General features: G+C 41.3%; 1 long non-coding RNA gene across 1 annotated transcript; it reads left to right on the forward strand.

The window, feature by feature from the left end:
• The first annotated feature begins 251 nt into the window (after window positions 1-251).
• LOC143987642 (uncharacterized) lies at window positions 252-11,038 on the forward strand. The gene is made up of 2 exons (XR_013276677.1): window positions 252-3,474; window positions 8,172-11,038. It is a non-coding gene; the product is annotated as an uncharacterized LOC143987642 (long non-coding RNA).
• The last annotated feature ends 593 nt before the right edge of the window (window positions 11,039-11,631 follow it).

Genomic DNA, 11,631 nt, shown 5'->3' on the forward strand with positions numbered 1-11,631 from the left:
TATATATATATATATATATATATATATATATATATATAAAATAAAATTATAAAAAAAATACATAAAATCTAATTTTTAACTATTTACAGAAAACAAGGGGTAAAGCCAAATTTTGAAGATGCACACCAAAAATTGGTAATGTCAACATGTGCTATGTACCATCTGAAGGGATATTTAGCTTAACCGCTTTCATTCTTTAAGAAATTTGGTTTCCATTTTGTGTCTCGCTCTAACATCCACCTAACAAAATGTATGCTCAAGTTTTGCTAGTCTAGTTTCGTTTCCCATGTTACTGTTATCTTATTTAGTTGTTTCGTTTCTTGGAAATCACATGATTTTGAGGAATTGCTAGTTTCACTTTTATTGTAGGCTGTACTTGTATATGATTGGATAATCTGTATGACACGTTCAAAGGGTGGTACTTTCTGAAAGCCCCCTTTAAATATTCACACCAAAGAATAAAGATTAGATTTGCTCGGAGAGACTTTGTTGTTTTATGTCATTGTCTCAATGGGCTAATCTCTCAGGCCTGTGTGGGGATTGAACGTCACACTTTGACAGACATGAAGGGGTTAGGAAATCACCTTTAGACAATCTACATTTCCTTCAGTTTGGGGGCTCGTCCGGGGTCGATTATAATATATGTCTATATGTCTATATGGTGAGTTGAATTGATATATGTATCTCTCACTGTGACATATTTAGAAATCGTTCTTTGAACCTGAAAATTTATGTAGAAGTTGTTTTCAGACCTCGTTGATAAGTTTAACTGCTCTGAGAAGCAGTAAAAAAAGCTGTTTTGAGTTAACAGTGATAAAGCCTTGGGTGGGCTTTAATGGACTCTGAGAAGTTCATTTAATAAGACTGCTTTAAGAAGCAGCACCTGTTCCCGTGTGAACAGGTAGAGAAGCCTTAGGTGGGCTTTAATGGACTGTTCATTTAATAAGACTGCTTTAAGAAGCAGCACTTGTTCCCGTGTGAACAAGGAGAAAGCTCTGGGGGGGCTTTCACGGACTCTGAGAAGTTCGTAGGAAAATGATTTATACAGTACTGTAATTATAAGAAAAAGTTTGCTAAAGTGTGACGGACAAACCCCTTCTCTTTGCTTATCTTCCTATCGCCCGTAGAAGTTTATAAGATGATCTGTTAACTGTTTGTGTGGAATTTGTCAGCGTTGTAAGGTAAGAAGACGCTTTCCACTGCACTGTGTTATAAAGGTACGTAAATAAAAGGCGACAGACGCATCTTGCGGTGAACTCCCGGCTCCTTTTTGTGATTGATGGAAGTTCCCCAATCGAAACGTAGAGCGATGCTACAGTATCTGGTGATGTATTTATGTTTTCTCTTAATGATTTACATATGAATGCTTTGACTCCAATGTATGAGATAGTGAGCGTAGTAGCAGTGTTTATAACACTCTCTTAAGGTAATACATGAATTGGCATAGTCGGTAGTATACTCTGAGGCTAACTTTAGATCAAAACATGCTATTTGAATAATTATTTTTGCTACTGACATCTCTTGCACAGGGGAATCCAGATGCAAAATTTGGACATTTGGCTTTTTGCCAACAGGGTTCAAGTGCTAATATCTCACTGACCGTAATAGATAGTGAGGAATTGTTTGCGGCATAGGTACTACAGCAAATGAAAGTAGTGTTTGAACCTGTTGGCACTCTGCCAAACATTTGAAATATAAATAAAAATTGTTTGGTTATAAAAATAAGAAAAGTAATAACGCACAAAGCTTGCTTGTGATCAGTGGAACCTCTGGCCATAAGGAGTGCTTATTGGTATTTTGCCAAGAGGAAAAAATAAAATAAAAAAAAGTAAAGGAAATAAAAGTCAGAATGTTTATAAAGAAAAATAAGGATGAAAATAAACATGCTGTGGAGATCCCCGGCTGGACCGAGGCTCCCTATAGCATCTTAGCCACAACATTGTCCACGATGGGTTTAACAGAGACATGAGATGGTGGATTTAAGGGTTAAAGCAACGTTTTCTATGCATGTACCATGCGCCCCCCTCCTCCCCCTTACATTCCACAACCAGATAAGAGTTTCATGAAAGACTTCATTACATGAGGACACACAGTAAATATCAGAGTGGGCTACAAGCACAATAACTGATTTCTGACAGCGAAGGATGCTGCAGGATGTTTTGACATCCTTAAGCAAACACCAGTGCAGATACATTATCAAAATGGTTTCTCAGGAAATAAAAGGGGTAACTTTTATAAAAGGGAGGGGGCAAGGACAAAGAGGGGGTTACACACAGAGACAACCAAGAGGGAAATTGTCTCGCCCTACATTAACATTAACCCAGTAAGAAGGCAAATGGTGACTATAGGTTTGTACAAGACCTAAGGGCCATCAATAGCCTAATGGTACCGATTGCCCCAATACTGCCTGATGTGTCATCAATAGTGCCATACCACAGGATGCAGAGTATTTTACTGTGATTGATTTATTGAATGCTTTTTTTTATTTCCGTCCCTGTGGATGAGGAGACACAGCCAATCTTTGCTTTATAACTAACATGGTGTAGAATGCCCCAGGGCTATGTAGACTCCTCTGCAGTCTATTCCATTGTCCTCCAAACTACTCTCAGAGCTTGGATACCAGGACACTGTTCATCCCTGCTACAGTATGTGATTCCTCATCTGCAGTTCTATTCGGTGGCCGCCCTGGAGGATGGGAGGGATCTTTTGAAATGTTTTTTTGAAAGTGGTCACAAAGTGTCAAAGAAATTATTGCAATGGTGTCAGGAAATGGTTGTATATGGTTGTGTACTCTCAAAAGGAGAAAGGAAAGTCAATCACAAAAGAGCTAGGGTTCTTGTGGGTCTGCCCCGCACACATACTAAGAAAGACATGCTTACCTTTCTTGGTATGATTGGTTACTGCCGCCAATGAATACCTGACTGTTCCTACTATGACAATCTCCTGAGACAAGCCATAGGTTCAGACATGCCAGACTGTATAAAATGGTCAGATGAAATGTGCAATGTTTTTGTGTATTTGAAAAATGCTATGGTAATGGCTCCAGGGCTCGGCCTCCCTAATTATGGAAAAAAAATGTTTTATTTGTTTGCAAGGGAAAATTGTAAGACTTTGTCAGGTGTCCTCGCTCAGGAGCATGGAGGCAAGTTGCGCCCTATTTTTTTTTACCTCAAAGATGGTTCCGGTGCAGGTTCAGGGCATGCCTGTGTGTCTCAGAGCTCTCGCGTCATGCGCGCTGATGGTTCAGATGACCACTTCTTTCACTCTGGGGCACGACACCACACTTCACACCACCCACAATGTATCAATCCTATTGAAAAATGTACATACACAGCACATGTCTGCTCAGAGGTTGAGCGGCTATGAGGTGATCGTGGTGTCTAATCCAAAATTGCACATCAAATATGCTTCTCCCACTGCAGGACCAGCACCAATCTTAAATGCCCTTTAGAATTAAAAGGAGAGCAGGATGAGGTTACATAGTTACATAGTTAGTCAGGTTGAAAAAAGACACAAGTCCATCCAGTTCAACCAAAAAAAATAAAAATAAATAAAAAATAAATAAATAAAATAAAATAAAATATACTATATATATATATATATATATATACACATATATATATATATATACATACATACACATACATATACACACATACATATACCAGCCCATGTACCCAATTCTATACCCACAGTTGATCCAGAGGAAGGCAAAAAACCCCAGCAGAGCATGATCCAATTTGCTAAAGCAGGGGAAAAAATTCCTTCCTGATCCCCCGAGAGGCAATCGGATTTTCCCCGGATCAACTTTACCTATAAATTTTAGTACCCAGTTATATTACGTACACTTAGGAAATAATCCAGGCCTTTCTTAAAGCAATCCACTGAGCTGGCCATAACCACCTCTGCAGGGAGTCTATTCCACATTTTCACAGCTCTTACTGTGAAGAAACCTTTCCGTATTTGGAGATGAAATCTCTTCTCCTCTAGACGTAAAGAGTGCCCCCTTGTCCTCTTTGTTGACTTTAAAGTGAATAACTCGAAACCAAGTTCCCTATATGGACCCCTTATATATTTGTACATGTTGATCAAATCCCCCCTTAATCTCCTCTTATCAAGAGTGAATAAATTCAGTTCTTCTAATCTTTCCTCATAGCTGAGTTGCTCCATGCCTCTTATCAGTTTGGTTGCCCTTCTCTGCACTTTCTCCAGTTCCCCGATATCCTTTTTGAGAACTGGTGCCCAAAACTGAACGGCATATTCCAGATGAGGTCTTACTAATGATTTGAACAGGGGCAAAATGATATCTCTCTCTCTGGAGTACATACCTCTCTTAATACAGGAAAGGACTTTGCTCGCTTTGGAAACCGCAGCTTGGCATTGCATGCTATTATTGAGCTTATGATCTACCAAAACCCCCAGATCCTTCTCCACTCTGGATTCCCCCAGTTGTACTCCCCCTAGCGTGTATTATGCATGCATATTCTTAGCCCCCAAGTGCATAACCTTACATTTCTCAACATTAAACCTCATCTGCCACATAGTCGCCCAATTAGACAGAGCATTGAGGTCTGCTTGTAAATTGGTGACATCCTGTAAGGACGTTGTTGCACTGCATAGCTTGGTGTCATCTGCAAAGACGGAAATGTTACTCTTGATCCCAGACCCAATATCATTTATAAAGGTATTAAAAAGTAAGGGTCCCAGCACTGAACCTTGGGGTACACCGCTGATAACCTTAGACCATTCAGAGTAAGAATCATTAACCACTACTCTCTGAATTCTGTCTTTTAGCCAGTTTTCTATCCATCTACAAACTGATGTTTCCAAACCTGTAGACTTTACCTTACACATGAGCCGTGTGTGCGGAACAGTATCGAATGCTTTTGCAAAATCCAAATATATCACGTCCACCGCCACCCCTCTGTCCAAGGTTTTACTTACCACCTCATAAAAAGAAATCAGGTTTGTCTGACAACTCCTGTCTTTCATGAATCCATGCTGTCTGTTGCTCAAAATATTTTTTTCCTGCAAGAACTCATCTATGTGGTCTTTTATTAATCCCTCCAGTATCTTCCCAACTATAGAAGTTAAACTAACGGGTCTATAATTACTTGGTAAAGACTTTGTTCCCTTTTTTAAATATAGGCACCACATTGGCCCTGCGCCAATCCAGTGGTACTATTCCTGTCATTAATGAGTCCCTAAAAATTAGATACAATGGCTTTGAAATTACAGAGCTCAATTCTTTTAGGATCCGTGGGTGGATGCCATCAGGTCCAGGTGCTTTCTCCACCTTTATTCTGTCCAAATATTTCTGGACCATATCACTTATGAGCCATTGTGGATTAGGGGCTGCGTCAGTACCACCCCCATTGTGGACATGAGCTCCCCCATGCTCCTTTGTATACACAGAGCTGAAGAAAGTATTTAATAAGTTAGCCTTCTCTTTGTCCCCAGTCACCCACTCCAGATTATTTTGCAAAGGGCCTACATGCTCAGACTTAACCTTTTTACTATTAATATATTTGAAGAATTTTTTGGGGTTTGTCCTACTGTCTTTTGCAATCTGTCTTTCATTTTGAATTTTTGCATCCTTGATTTCCTTTTTACATATTCTGTTAAATTCCTTGTAACATTTAAATGACACTAGTGTTCCTTCATTTTTATATTTTTTGAAAGCTCTTTTTTTATAGTTTATAGCTTTTTTAACTTTGGCCGTGAGCCACATCGGCTTTATTTTTACCTTTTAAACTTATTGCCCATGGGAATATACTTTGCCGTGAGATCACAAACAAGCTTTTTGAAGAATTCCCATTTCTGTTCTGTGCCCATTGGTGCCAATATTCTCTCCCAGGCTAAGTCCTGGAGAGCAGCCCTCATCCTTGGAAAATTTGCTCTCTTGAAATTAAGTGTTTTTATCTTTCCCGTATGTGATTTTTGCTTATAGCTAACATCAAATGAAATCATGTTATGGTCACTGCTACCCAGATGTTCCTTTATCTGAACATTAGTAATACGTTCTGCATGGTTTGAGATTACCAGGTCCAACAGAGCATCATTCCTAGTTGGGGCTTCAATAAACTGTACCATAAAATTGTCTTGTAATAGGTTTACAAATTTTTGCCCTTTAACTGTCCCAGCAGTGCCATTACCCCAGTCAATTTCTGGGTAGTTAAAATCCCCCATTATTATCACTGTCCCAGCCCTTGCAGCCCTTTCTATCTGTGCAAGGAGCTGAGTCTCCACCTCCTCATTAACATTGGGTGGTCTATAACAAACTCCAATGATTAACTTTGAACTACGCGCATCTGTATGCAGTTCTACCCATAATGCCTCAGACTCATCATACTCTCCGCCCACCAGGTCCTCTTTCTCACTTGCTTTAAAATTATTTGTCACATACAGACAGACCCCTCCACCTTTCCTTTTTACTCTGTCTTTCCGAAAGAGTGCATAGCCAGGAATATTAATAGCCCAGTCATGTGAGGAATGAAGCCAAGTTTCAGCAATACCGATTACATCATAGCTCTCCTGATGCATCAGAGCTTCCAACTCGCCTATTTTGCTTGGCAGACTTCTGGCATTGGCAAACAAACATTTTAATGTATTAATATATTTTGACCGGTCACACACTATCCTCTTGGGTGTTCCAAGATTACAACTAGGACTTGCTACTATATTTACCTTGGGTTTATGTGCTTCGGTTACCCCACCACTAATGCCCCTAATATTACCCTCTGGAATATGCTCCACGCTGACTATCTCTATCTCTAAACCCACCCCCCCATCACCTAGTTTAAAAAACCCTCTAACTTTTTGGCCATCCTCAATCCCAGCTGATCTGCACCCTCCTCATTTAGGTGCAGTCCATCCCTTCTATAGTACCGGTTGTCGACTGAGAAGTCGTCCCAGTCCTCCAGGAACCCAAACCCCTCCTTACTACACCAGCTTTTAAACCACTTGTTTACTTCCTTAATCTCCCTCTTCCTTTCTGGTGTGGCTCGATGTACTGGTAGTATTCCTGAGAATACTACCTTGGAGGTCCTTTTCCTCAACTTAGCTCCCAAGTCCCTAAAATCATTCTTTAGGACACTCCATCTGCCTCTGACTTTGTCATTGGTGCCAACATGCACCATGACAGCTGGGTCTTCCCCAGCCCCTCCCAGTAATCTGTCCACCAGATCCGTGATGTGCCGAACCCGAGCGCCCGGCAGACAACATACAGTTCGGCACTTCAGGTTGTTGTTACATATTGGCCTCTCTGTCCTCCTAAGAATTGAGTCCCCTACCACCAGAATCTGTCTTTCCTTTCCCTTCTCTCCCCCCCCAGTCTCACTGGAGGAGTTCTTCTCCTGGCAGCTAGGAGAATCCCTCAGCTCCAGCAGTGCTGGTCCCTGACTGGGATCACCAATGTCACTCAATGGAGCGTACTTATTGGGATGGTCCAGCCCTGGATCGGCCTCCCTGGCACTTGCCCCTCTACCCTTCCTGACTGTCACCCATCTACTCCCTGCTACTGCCTGCACCTCCTTGTCTCCACCCACCTCTGTGCTGGCCCCTGCCGGCACCTGCCGTGTACTATCCTGGTTCTCATTTAGGGTGGAGGGGCCTCTCAGTGCTGACAGTTGCTTCCAGGGAAACAATGTGCTTACATTTTGCACAGCAGTATTCACCCTCGATCAGATGATCAAGGAACGCATACATGCCGCAAGATGTACACCGAGTCGCCTCTCCACACCCGCCAGTCATCGTACCTATTAATTTAATGAGGATTAGAGATTATACCCAGTCCAAATTACATAACAACTAGCTTCCTGACACTAATACTCAACAAGACAGTACACGGGTACTCACAGACCACTGTGCACCCACAATACACAATTACTAATGATACACACACACACACACTACACAGCTACTATGACCCCTGTTATAACCTCCTGTTTTCAACTCTGGGTTTTAACTCACCACTTTGACCAGTTCCACTTAGACAGAGTTCTCACAAACTCAAGATGAGCAGGCTCAAATGAGTTCAACCCAAGCTTATATAGACCTCAAGCACCTGTGCCCAATTAAACCCTCCCCTTAATTAGTAGGCTGAAGGAAGGAAAGGAAGAAAAAAAAACAAAAAAACACTATTTAAAAAGTGACAGAAAAGGGTATAAAAGGTTGTGCCACAACATGATTGCATAAACCTCATTCACCAAGACACATCACCCAGGTCTGATTTATCTTTCACAGCACTGCAGAGCACACACAGGCCAACAAACAGATAGCCAAGGGAAATGCTCTGGCTGGTTTAGCTACTAAACAAGCTGATATTTCACAAAATGCACAGATCTAAATGCCCATGCTAGCCCCAGAATTGCCCTTCTTTGATCAGGTTCTTCCAGATTTGCAGGGATGTGCAGTAGAAGCTGATCTCAGGGATTGGGACAAAATGAGTGTGCAGAAAGATCCAAAGACTGGACTTCTCTGCAAAGAGGGGAAGCCATGTATACCAGTAGCTAGTGCATCACTTTTTATTTCCCATAACCATGGAATAGGTCACAGAGGCTGGAAGGCCACTTGTGAACTATTGGAGAAATATTTTTATTTTTCAGAACTTTCCTGGAGGCTTAAAGATTATGTATCAAGATGCATCACATGTATCAGGAGCAACCCACACAAGGCCAAACACTCCTTTTACACATTTGCAGATTGACTTCACACACATGCCCAAACTAGGCAAAAGACAGAAATATCTTTTGGTAATTGTGAACATTTTCTCAAAATGAGTTGAACTTTTTGTAACCACAAAAGAAGATGCACAAACAGTAGTGAGGATCCTCATTCAGGAAATCATTCCTCGATGGGGATGCCCACTTCAAATAAACTCAGACAACAGACCTACATTTGTATCAAGGGTCTGCCAGGACTTGGTAAAAACTCTCAAGATAGAATGGAAGTTTCACATTCCCTACCACCCTCAAAGCTCAGGGATAATAGAAAGAATGAACAGAACAATTAGAAAAAGACAAAATAAGAAAGGCCACAGAAGGAACCTTTGCCAACTGGAAGAAGGTCTTCACAGCAGTCCTGGCAGAAATAAGAATGACCCCTTCCAAGACAACAGAGTATTCACCTTTTGAAGTCTTGATGGGTCTACCTTTCCCCACCCCATAGGCCAGAGCACCTTTAATGATAGAAAAGGGAGATTTAGACTTAATACAGGAAGAATATGTAAGGAAATTGGTTGAAACATTCGATACAGTTGAGAGAAATGTTGCTCACACCTCTCCTTTTTCTTCACAGGAAGCTACTCACCTCTTTAAGGTGGGAGACACTGTGGTGGCCCAAGGCCCAATAGCTGAACAGAAGTAAGAAGCAAGAGTATCCCTTTGGACCTCCTACCACAGTGGTTGCAGTGACCAGAACAGCCATCCCAGTGGAAAATTGCGAGTCCTCGATCCATGCCAACAGAGTGAAAAAGGTTGCCCAAAGCCCCAAGAGCTGGAAGGAGATCTTGGATACAGGAGACCCTCAAGCCGAAGTCCAAGCAGAGGAAGGAGGAGTTTCTGGGAAAGCAGGTCCGGCCAGAGAAGATGACCTCGCTTATTTCACCACAGACTTCTGGCAAGGCATTTTGCCTCCTGATCCTGATCTCTCTGACAGTGTTCCTACCCACCTGAAGATTTGGGTGCAATTAAAAGTATCTTTTGGAACACACACACAAACACACAAGAGAGCATTACAGTGACACAAGCTAGAATCAAGAGAGAGACTGGAGATAGTTTTACTGATAAGATGCTTTTGCTAAAATTTAAGTATGCTTATGCTCGGAAAAAAATCAGGGTATGAAGAATGTAGGATATGTAACAAATTACATCCTAGCACTGCCTGAATTCCCCTTTTGTCTGTACCTTTAAATATTTCCTCCTTTCTCAATGAGACTCCTCCTGTCCTGTATTCCCGACTAACATATCCACTCTGTACATAAACAACTTTGTTAACTTTCCAATAGCAGGTAGAAGTCATTCCCCTGATTGGTGTTTTAATTTAGGGAATGAGACACAGACTAGCCCTTCTTTCTGCAGCAGGTCAATATTTAACATCAAGATGTGGGAATGCCTGCTCACTGTTTCAAGTATCTGACCCAGGGCTAAACTGTACTTTGCATAACTTTTCTTCTTTCCCTAAAAATGTAGGTGAAATATTGCACCAATAATCGCGACACAGGACAAGTACACTCATGAGATTGTCGCTAAGAGACCTTTTGCACTAGGACAAAGTATTTATGTATGTTGTGGGAAAGTGTATTATCCCTGGTTGCCCCTTCATTTTAAGGGATGGTGTTACCTTGCATACTTGGTACCTGTCATGGGAGTGGTAGGGGATGATAAAAGGGGACATCCCTTAGAGGTCAGCTCCAGCAGGAAGCTAGGGACATTGCTAAAACATGGAGCCCATTTGCCAATGCAGGATTTGGGCTTGGAGGTATATTTTAATGGTTAAAAGACATTGTCCTTGTTATTGTTATGATATTTATCCTTGCTCTGATTCTTTACCTCTGCTTTAAGTGTTGCACTTGCATAGTTGCACGCCTTCAATCTCCCGATAAGGTTCTATCCTACATGACATACATGAAGAGTCATCAGGCAATCAACGCCACAACCCCAAAGAAGTATTAAGACACAACATAGAATGTAGAGATCATCTTATATGATCTAAGAGGGGATTGAAGGGATATTTAGCTTAACCGCTTTCATTCTTTAAGAAATTTGGTTTCCATTTTGTGTCTCTCTCTAACATCCACCTCACAAAATGTATGCTCAAGTTTTGCTAGTCTAGTTTCGTTTCCCATGTTACTGTTATCTTATTTAGTTGTTTCGTTTCTTGGAAATCACATGATTTTGAGGAATTGCTAGTTTCACTTTTATTGTAGGCTGTACTTGTATATGATTGGATAATCTGTATGACATGTTCAAAGGGTGGTACTTTCTGAAAGCCACCTTTAAATATTCACACCAAAGAATAAAGATTAGATTTGCTCGGAGAGACTTTGTTGTTTTATGTCATTGTCTCAATGGGCTAATCTCCCAGGCCTGTGTGGGGATTGAACGTCACACTTTGACAGACATGAAGGGGTTAAGAAATCACCTTTAGACAATCTACATTTCCTTCACCATCATGAGTGATCAATGGACGTGTTTGGTGGGTGCAATCCTTTCCTCTCACATACTAGAATGAGGAAGGGTTTGCAAACACCAAATGCGTACATTGCGATCCTCTGATGGCACATAGCACATGTTGACACACCGTGTGCATCTTCAAAATTTGGCCTCTAAAAACAATGTTATAAAAACATTAAAAAATTTTTGGCAAGGAAATGAAGAACATGATCTTTCGTTTTAGGGAAAAGGGGCTTAGATTCTCCCTAAAACATCGATCATGTTCTTCATTTCCTGCCTCATAGTGTCCAGTTGTTGTTGCATGGCATGGATGTTGTTCTCCATCAAATCAATGTTGCCATTCCAGGCCATGATCTGCCCAATCAGCCTCTGGGCACTGTCTGTGGAAAATGGCTCCGCGGCTTGTCCTTCCACAACCAGATCATCACCTAAAAACATGTGTAGATAAAAAATTGGT

This window comes from Lithobates pipiens, unplaced genomic scaffold, assembly GCF_037356315.1.
Source record: "Lithobates pipiens isolate NorthernLeopardFrog02 unplaced genomic scaffold, aLitPip1_a1.2 Scaffold_18, whole genome shotgun sequence".
In the NCBI taxonomy this organism is placed as follows: Eukaryota; Metazoa; Chordata; class Amphibia; order Anura; family Ranidae; genus Lithobates; species Lithobates pipiens.